Source organism: Macaca nemestrina, chromosome 5, assembly GCF_043159975.1.
Source record: "Macaca nemestrina isolate mMacNem1 chromosome 5, mMacNem.hap1, whole genome shotgun sequence".
Lineage (NCBI taxonomy): Eukaryota > Metazoa > Chordata > Mammalia > Primates > Cercopithecidae > Macaca > Macaca nemestrina.
Genome location: NC_092129.1, coordinates 68874541 through 68883714, shown reverse-complemented (window position 1 = coordinate 68883714; position 9174 = coordinate 68874541). Strand labels below are relative to the sequence as shown.

At 44.8% G+C, this 9174-nt stretch overlaps 1 long non-coding RNA gene across 1 annotated transcript in view; it reads right to left on the bottom strand.

Annotated features, from left to right (window-relative positions):
• Window positions 1–8534, bottom strand: part of LOC105489018 (uncharacterized) — a 37601-nt gene extending 29067 nt beyond the window's left edge. The window contains exon 1 of the long non-coding RNA XR_011623451.1: window positions 7758–8534. This is a non-coding gene — a long non-coding RNA (uncharacterized lncRNA). The remainder of the gene's footprint in view (window positions 1–7757) is intronic.
• Window positions 8535–9174: the final 640 nt, after the last annotated feature.

Here is a 9174-nt window from a genome sequence, read left to right as displayed (position 1 = left end):
CCATCCTCCTGTTATTATAGGAGATAAGAAAGAAATCATTTAGGTAGACAGGGTAAAGAGAGTCCCCAGCAAAAAACTTTCCTTCTAACAAAAAGCAGCTCAGAAACTGCTCCCTTTTTAACCTCAAGCAGTTCAAAGAAATAACTTGTCTTCTAACAAAGAGAAGCCTAAAAGATCAGGCTGTAAAATGCAGATAAGCAACTTGGGCACAGAAGGAGGAACTACCTGGATAATGATCGAACTTTACATACATAGGATGGGCCCCTGCAAAAACAGTGGGGCTCAGTGAGCATATTCCTGTCCATTTCCCTTCTTCCTTTGTTTTTTTGTTTTGTTTTATTTTTTGGTTTTTTGTTTTTGAGGGAGTTTTGCTCTTGTCGCCCAGGCTGGAGTGCAATGGTGTGATCTTGGCTCATCCCACAACCTCTGTCTCCCAGGTTCAAGTGATTTTCCTGCCTCAGCTTCCCAAGTAGCTGGGATTACAAGCGCCCATGACCATGTCCAGCTAATGTTTGTATTTTTAGTAGAGACAGGGTTTGCCATGTTGGCCAGGCTGATCTTGAACTCCTAACTTCAGCTGATCCACCCGCCTCAGCTTCCCAAAGTGCTGGGATTACAAATGTGAACCATGGCACCTGGCCCCTGTCCATTTCTTTAGGCACACTGAGATAGGGAAGCCGGAAGCGTGCACAGTGTGGGGATGCCTGCAGCTGCAAGAAGGTGCCTGGGAACAGGCACAGAAACTCACCAACCCCTTTTATCACAGGCAGGTAAGTAGTGCAGAGCAGCACAAACTAAGAGCCAGCCTGCATGATCAAAGAATGGGGTGGGGGCTGCTAGAGACTCTACCTTATGCAGATGGCATACCTGGTCCTAACCGGCTCTTTGGGCCCTATGGGTCTCTCTGTGACAGAGAGCTGTTCTTAGGCTGTGCACGGTGGCTTACACCTGTAATCCCAGCACTTTGGGAGGCCAAGGTGGTTGGATCACCTGAGGTCTGGAGTTTGAGACAAGCCTGACCAACATGAAGAAACCCCGTCTCTACAAAGAATACAAAAATTATCTGGGCATGGTGGTGCATGCCTGTAAACTCAGCTACTCTGGAGGCTGAGGCAGGAGAATCGCTTGAACCCAGGAGGTGGAGGCTGTGGTGAGCTCAGATTGTGCTGCTGCACTCCAGCATGGGCAGCAAGAACGAAACTCGGGGGGCATGCCCAAGATGGCTGAATAGGAACAGCTCCAGCCTCCAGCTCCCAGCGTGAGTGACACAGAAGACAGGTGATTTCTGCATTTTCAACTGAGGTACCGGGTTCATCTCACTAGGTCATGTCGGACAGTTGGCGCTGGTCTGCAGGTGCAGCCCGACCAGCAAGAGCTGAAGCAGGGCAACACATCACCTCACCTGGGAAGCACAAGGGGTGAGGGAATTCCTTTTCCTAGCCAAAGGAAATTGAGACACACAACACCTGGAAAATCAGGTAACTCCCACCCTAATACTGCACTTTACCAAGGGTCTTAGCAAATGGCACACCAGGAGATTATATCCCACACCTGACCCAGAGGGTCCCACGCCCATGGAGCCTCCCTCATTGCTAGCACAGCAGTCTGAGATCTAACTGAAAGCCGGCAGTGAGGCTGGGGGAGGGGCGCCTGCCATTGCTGAGGCTTAAGAAGGTAAACAAAGCCTCTGGGAAGCTCGAATTGGGTGGAGCCCACCACAGCTCAAGGAGGCCGGCCTGCCTCTGTAGACTCCTCCTCTGGGGACAGGTCATAGCTAAACAAAAAGCAGCAGAAACCTCGGCAGAGGTAAATGCCCCCATCTGACAGCTGTGAAGAGAGCGGTGGATCTCCCAGCACGGAGGTTGAGATCTGAGAACAGACAGACTGCCTGCTCAAGTGGGTCCCTGACCCCTGAGTAGCCTAACTGGGAGACATCCCCTACTAGGTGCAGACTGACACCTCACACCTCATACGGCAGGGTACACCCCTGAGACGACGCTTCCAGAGCAAGAATCAGACAGCAACACTTGCTTTTCAGCAATATTCTATCTTCTGCAGCCTCTGCTGCTGATACCCAGGCAAACAGGGTCTGGAGGGGACCTCAAGCAAACTCCAACAGACCTACAGCTGAGGGTCCTGACTGTTAGAAGGAAAACTAACAAACAGAAAGGACACCCACACCAAAACCCCATCAGTACATCACCATCATCAAAGACCAAAGGCAGATAAAACCACAAAGATAGGGAAAAAGCAGTGCAGAAAAGCTGGAAATTCAAAAAATCAGAGTGCATCTACCCCTCCAAAGGAACACAGCTCATTGCTAGCAACGGAACAACACTGGATGGAGAATGACTTTGACAAGTTGAGAGAAGAAGGCTTCAGTCGATCAGACTTCTCAGAGCTAAAGGAGGAACTACGTAACCAGTGCAAAGAAACTAAAAACCTTGAAAAAAGATTTGACAAATGGCTAACTAGAATAACCAATGTAGAGAAGTCCATAAAAGAACTGATAGAGATGAAAACCATAACAAAAGAACTACGTGACAAATGCACAAGCTTCAGTAACCGACTCGATCAACTGGAAGAAAGAGCATCAGCGACTGAAGATCAAATGAATGAAATGAAGCGAGAAGTGTAGAGAAAAAAGAGTAAAAAGAAATGAACAAAGCCTCCAAGAAATATGGGATTATGTGAAAAGACCAAATCTACGTCTGATTGGTGTGCCTGAAAGTGATGGGGAAAATGGAACCAAGTTGGAACACACTCTGCAGGATATCATCCAGGAGAACTTCCCCAACCTCGTAAGGCAGGCCAACATTCAAATTCAGGAAATACAGAGAACGCCACAAAGATACTCCTCGAGAAGAGCAACTCCAAGACACATAATTGTCAGATTCACCAAAGTTGAAATGAAGGAAAAAATGTTAAGGAAAGCCAGAGAGAAAGGTCGGGTCACACACAAAGGGAAGCCCATCAGACTAACAGCAGATCTCTCGGCAGAAACTCTACAAGCCAGAAGAGAGTGGGGGCCAATATTCAACATTCTTAAAGAAAAGAATTTTCAACCCAGAATTTCATATCCAGCCAAACTAAGCTTCATAAGTGAAGGAGAAATAAAATCCTTTACAGACAAGTAAATGCTAAGAGATTTTGTCACCACCAGGCCTGCCCTACAAGAGATCCTGAAGGAAGCACTAAACATGGAAAGGAACAACAGGTACCAGCCATTGCAAAAACATGTCAAAATGTAAAGTCCATCGATGCTAGGAAGAAACTGCATCAACTAGCGAGCAAAATAACCAGCTAATATCATAATGACAGGATCAAGTTCACACATAACAATATAAACCTTAAATGTAAATGGACTAAATGGTCCAATTAAAAGACACAGACTGACAAATTGGATAAAGAGTCAAGAACCATCAGTTTGCTGTATTCAGAAGACCCATCTCACACGCAGAGACATACATAGGCTCAAAATAAAGGGATGGAGGAAGATCTACCAAGCAAATGGAAAACAAAAAAAGCAGGGTTGCAATCCTAGTCTCTGATAAAACAGACTTTAAACCATCAAAGATCAAAAGAGACAAAGAAGGCCATTACATAATGGTAAAGGGATCAATTCATCACGAAGAGCTAACTATCCTAAATATATATGCACCCAATACAGGAGCACCCAGATTCATAAAGCAAGTCCTTAGAGACTTACAAAGAGACTTAGACTCCCATACAATAATAATGGGAGACTTTAACACCCCATTGTCAACATTAGACAGATCAACGAGACAGAAAGTCAACAAGGATATCCAGGAATTGAACTCAACTCTGCACCAAGCGAACCTAATAGACATCTACAGAACTCTCCACCCCAAATCAACAGAATATACATTCTTCTCAGCACCACATCACGCTTATTCCAAAATTAACCACATAGTTGGAAGTAAAGCACTCCTCAGCAAATGTAAAAGAACAGATATTATAACAAACTGTCTCTCGGACCACAGTGCAATCAAACTGGAACTCAGAACTAAGAAACTCAATCAAAACCGCTCAACTACATGGAAACTGAACAACCTGCTCCTGAATGACTACTGGGTACATAACGAAATGAAGGCAGAAATAAAGATGTTCTTTAAAACCACTGAGAACAAAGATACAACATACCAGAATCTCTGGGACACATTTAAAGCAGTGTGTAGAGGGAAATTTATAGCACTAAATGCCCACAAGAGAAAGCAGGAAAGATCTAAAATTGAAACCCTAGCATCACAATTAAAAGAACTAGAGAAGCAAGAGCAAACACATTCAAAAGCTAGCAGAAGGCAAGAAATAACTAAGATCAGAGCAGAACTGAAGGAGATAGAGACACAAAACCCCTCCAAAAAAATTAATGAATCCAGGAGCTGGTTTTTGGAAAAGATCAACAAAATTTATATACCACTAGCAAGACTAATAAAGAGGAAAAGAGAGAAGAATCAAACAGATGCAATAAAAAATGATAAAGGGGATATCACCACCAACCCCACAGAAATACAAACTACCATCAGAGAATAATATAAACACCTCTACGCAAATAAACTAGAAAATCTAGAAGAAATGGATAATTTCCTGGACACTTACACCCTCCCAAGACTAAACCAGGAAGAAGTTGAATCCCTGAATAGACCAATAGCAGGCTCTGAAATTGAGGCAATAATTAATAGCCTACCAACCAAAAAAAGTCTAGGACCAGATGGATTCACAGCCGAATTCTACCAGAGGTACAAGGAGGAGTTGGTACCATTCCTTCTGAAACTATTCCAATCAATAGAAAAAGAGGGAATCCTCCCTACCTCATTTTACGAGGCCAACATCATCCCAATATCAAAGCCTGACAGAGATACAACAAAAAAAGACAATTTTCGACCAATATCCCTGATGAACATCAATATAAAAATCCTCACTAAAATACTGGCAAACCAAATCCAGCAGCACATCAAAAAGCTTATCCACCATGATCAAGTGGGCTTCATCCCTGGGATGCAAAGCTGGTTCAACATACGCAAATCAATAAATGTAATCCAGCATATAAACAGAACCAAAGACCAAAACCACATAATTATCTCAATAGATGCAGAAAAGACCTTTGACAAAACTCACCAACCCTTCATGCTAAAAACTCTCAATAAATTCGGTATTGATGGAACGTATCTCAAAATAATAAGAGCTATTTATGACAAACCCACAGCCAATATCATACTGAATGGGCAAAAACTGGAAGCATTCCCTTTGAAAACTGGCACAAGACAGGGATGCCCTCTCTCACCACTCCTATTCAACACAGTGTTGGAAGTTCTGGCTAGGGCAATCAGGCAAGAGAAAGAAATCAAGGGTATTCAGTTAGGAAAAGAGGAAGTCAAATTGTCCCTGTTTGCAGATGACATGATTGTATATTTAGAAAACCCCATTGTCTCAGCCCAAAATCTCCTTAAGCTGATAAGCAACTTCAGCAAAGTCTCAGGATACAAAATCAATGTGCAAAAATCACAAGCATTCTTATACACCAGTAACAGACAAACAGAGTGCCAAATCATGAATGAACTCCCATTCACAATAGCTTCAAAGAGAATAAAATACCTAGGAATCCAACTTACAAGCGATGTAAAGGACCTCTTCAAGGAGAACTACAAACCACTGCTCAGTGAAATAAAAGAGGACACAAACAAATGGAAGAACATACCATGCTCATGGATAGGAAGAATCAATACAGTGAAAATGGCCATACTGCCCAAGGTAATTTATAGATTCAATGCCATCCCCATTAAGCTACCAATGACTTTCTTCACAGAATTGGAAAAAACTGCTTTAAAGTTCATATGGAACCAAAAAAGAGCCCGCATTGCCAAGACAATCCTAAGCCAAAAGAACAAAGCTGGAGGCATCACGCTACCTGACTTCAAACTATACTACAAGGCTACAGTAACCAAAAGACCATGGTACTGGTACCAAAACAGAGATATAGACCAATGGAACAGAATAGAGCCCTCAGAAATAATACCACACATCTACAGCCATCTGATCTTTGACAAACCTGACAAAAACAAGAAATGGGGAAAGGATTCCCTATTTAATAAATGGTGCTGGGAAAATTGGCTAGCCATAAGTAGAAAGCTGAAACTGGATTATTTCCTTACTCCTTATACGAAAATTAATTCAAGATGGATTAGAGACTTAAATGTTAGACCTAAAACCATAAAAACCCTAGAAGAAAACCTAGGTAATACCATTCAGGACATAGGAATGGGCAAGGACTTCATGTCTAAAACACCAAAAGCAACGGCCACAAAAGCCAAAATTGACAAATGGGATCTAATTAAACTAAAGAGCTTCTGCACAGCAAAAGAAACTACCATCAGAGTGAACAGGCAACCTACAGAATGGGAGAAAATTTTTGCAATCTACTCATCTGACAAAGGGCTAATATCCAGAACCTATAAAGAACTCAATCAAATTTACAAGATAAAAAACAAAACAAAAAAAACATCAAAAAGTGGGCAAAGGATATGAACAGACACTTCTCAAAAGAAGACATTCATACAGCCAACAGACACAAGAAAAAATGCTCATCATCACTAGCCATCAGAGAAATGCAAATCAAAATCACAATGAGATACCATCTCACACCAGTTAGAATGGCAATCATTAAAAAATCAGGAAACAACAGGTGCTGGAGAGGATGTGGAGAAATAAGAACACTTTTACACTGTTGGTGGGACTGTAAACTAGTTCAACCATTGTGGAAAACAGTGTGGCGATTCCTCAAGGATCTAGAACTAGAAATACCATTTGACCCAGCCATCCCATTACTGGTGATATACCCAAAGGATTATAAGTTATGCTGCTATAAAGACACATGCACACGTATGTTTATTGAGGCACTATTCACAATAGTAAAGACTTGGAATCAACCCAAATGTCCATCAGTGACAGACTGGATTAAGAAAATGTGGCACATATACACCATGGAATACTATGCAGCCATAAAAAAGGATGAGTTCATGTCCCTTGTAGGGACATGGATGCAGCTGGAAACCATCATTCTCAGCAAACTATCGCAAGAACAGAAAACCAAACACCACATGTTCTCACTCATAGGTGGGAACTGAACAATGAGATCACTTGGACACAGGAAGGGGATCATCACACACCGGGTCCTATTGTGGGGAGGGGAGAAGGGGGAGGGATAGCATTAGGAGATACACCTAATGTAAATGACGAGTTAATGGGTGCAGCACACCAACATGGCTCATGTATACATATGTAACAAACCTGCACGTTGTGCATATGCACCCTAGAACTTAAAGTATAATAAAATAAATAATAAAGTATTGAACCAAATCAAAAAAAAAAAAAAAAAAGAACGAAACTCCGTCTCAAAAAAAAAAAAAAAAAAAAAAAAAAAAAAGAGCTACTGTTTCCTTTCGCCTAAAAAACTCGTGCTCCAATCTCACTCCGTGGGTGTTCGTCTCCACCCTTGATTTCCTCGGCCGCGAGACCAAGAACCTTGGCATTTATCCCAGACAACGAGTTGTTTTACTCCCCTCAGTTTCTGGCCTCGTTTCTGCCACTCTATTTTCTCAGGCGGGGAAAAGCAACCCCAGGGACTCAACAGGGGCAGAAGGAGTCCTGCGCGGGGAATTGAGAAAGGCGTGGCACAGTATGAAATCCGTCCTCCCCGACGCCCTCTCCGCTTTCTTCAACCCATTCCTGGAACTCACCGGCCTGTGCGGTCCAGGGACAGTCCCGCAGCAGAAGCAGAGCCAGGATGCAACGAAGGAACGTGGGGCTCTCAGCCAGCGCCTTTGGGACCCGGACTTGGCGACGGAAAACAGAGGACACCGCGCGGGGAAACATCTGAGCCTCCCGCTGAGCCGTCCGGGGCTTTGGTCTCCCGGGTGGAGCCGAAGCGCTGAGAAACTCCCTGTCGTTTCACTCCGCCTTTCTCCTGCTTCCCACCTTTCCCAGGAGATCATTTCACTTCATTGTTTTGCAAATATTTCCTCCCACTTGAGCACTGCTTCTTTCTGTTCTTAAATGCCTGTTTCATAAAGAGCACAGGGATTGGGTTTTCTACTTTTGCTGTGTTCGTTTTTGTGTGTCTGTGGGTGGTAAAATAGGGTCGGGGTCGCTCTAAAGTCATTTTTGTCTCTTGCGCGCCTCAGGGAGGATATTAAAGGCATTTGCGGATTTCAGCTGCAAAAGGCTTTCGTCAAAGTTCGTTGCGGGTGGTTTCAGTTTCGCTCCGCCTAGTTCTTCCGGGTTCCGCGCGCTCCTCCCGTGGCGCCTGCAACGCTCGAGCTCAGGCCGGGTCCTGCCTGAGTGATGCCCCACAGGTGGCGCCCGGCTGCCACCGATGTCCCACCCGGAGGCACCCGGCGCCCGGCTGATACCCGCGGGGCGGAACCGCCTTTGGAAGACGTGTGAGGACTCCACCCATCGCCTCAGGGGACAATGTTTGTCTCCCGGCTTGAGGAAATGGGAAATCAGAGACAGCTGATGGTTTCCTCCTACAGCCTGGTGCGGGGGGCGGGGAGGACTTTACACGGGGCTGCTGCGGAGAAGTGACCTTACAGCTGGCGTCCTTGGGGCTCCCACAGCGAGGCTCCAGCGCGGATCCCCTGCCTGACTGCTTGAGGCTGCTGGTGGGCGGCGCCCTCGCAGGGGGTGGTTCTGTACCCGAGTTGCTTATCTGTGTTTTACTGATCTTTTAGGCTGCTCTTTGTTAGAAGACAAGCGATTTCTTTGAACTGCTTGAGGTTAGAAAGGGAGCAATTTCTGAGCTGATTTTTGATAGAAGGAAAATTTTTTGCCTGAGACTCTTTTAACCCTATCTACCTAAATGATTTCTTTCTTATATCCTATAACAGCAGGAGGATGGGAGGGACGAGAGGATTGGAGGGGGCCCGGAGGGCACAGAGGGACTCTCTAGTGAGGCCGGCACCTCCACTGCGCCCTGGGGCGGAAACAGCCTGAACTACCAGGACACAGGCATGACCAGAGGTGAGGGTGGGGATCTTGCGGAAACGGCAGCACAGACATCCCAGACAAACAGAGATGCTCTGTTCTCACCGGCCCTCCACCACACAAACCCTCCAGCATTTCCAGGGCTCCCTGCCTTTGAACTTCCCCCTATAC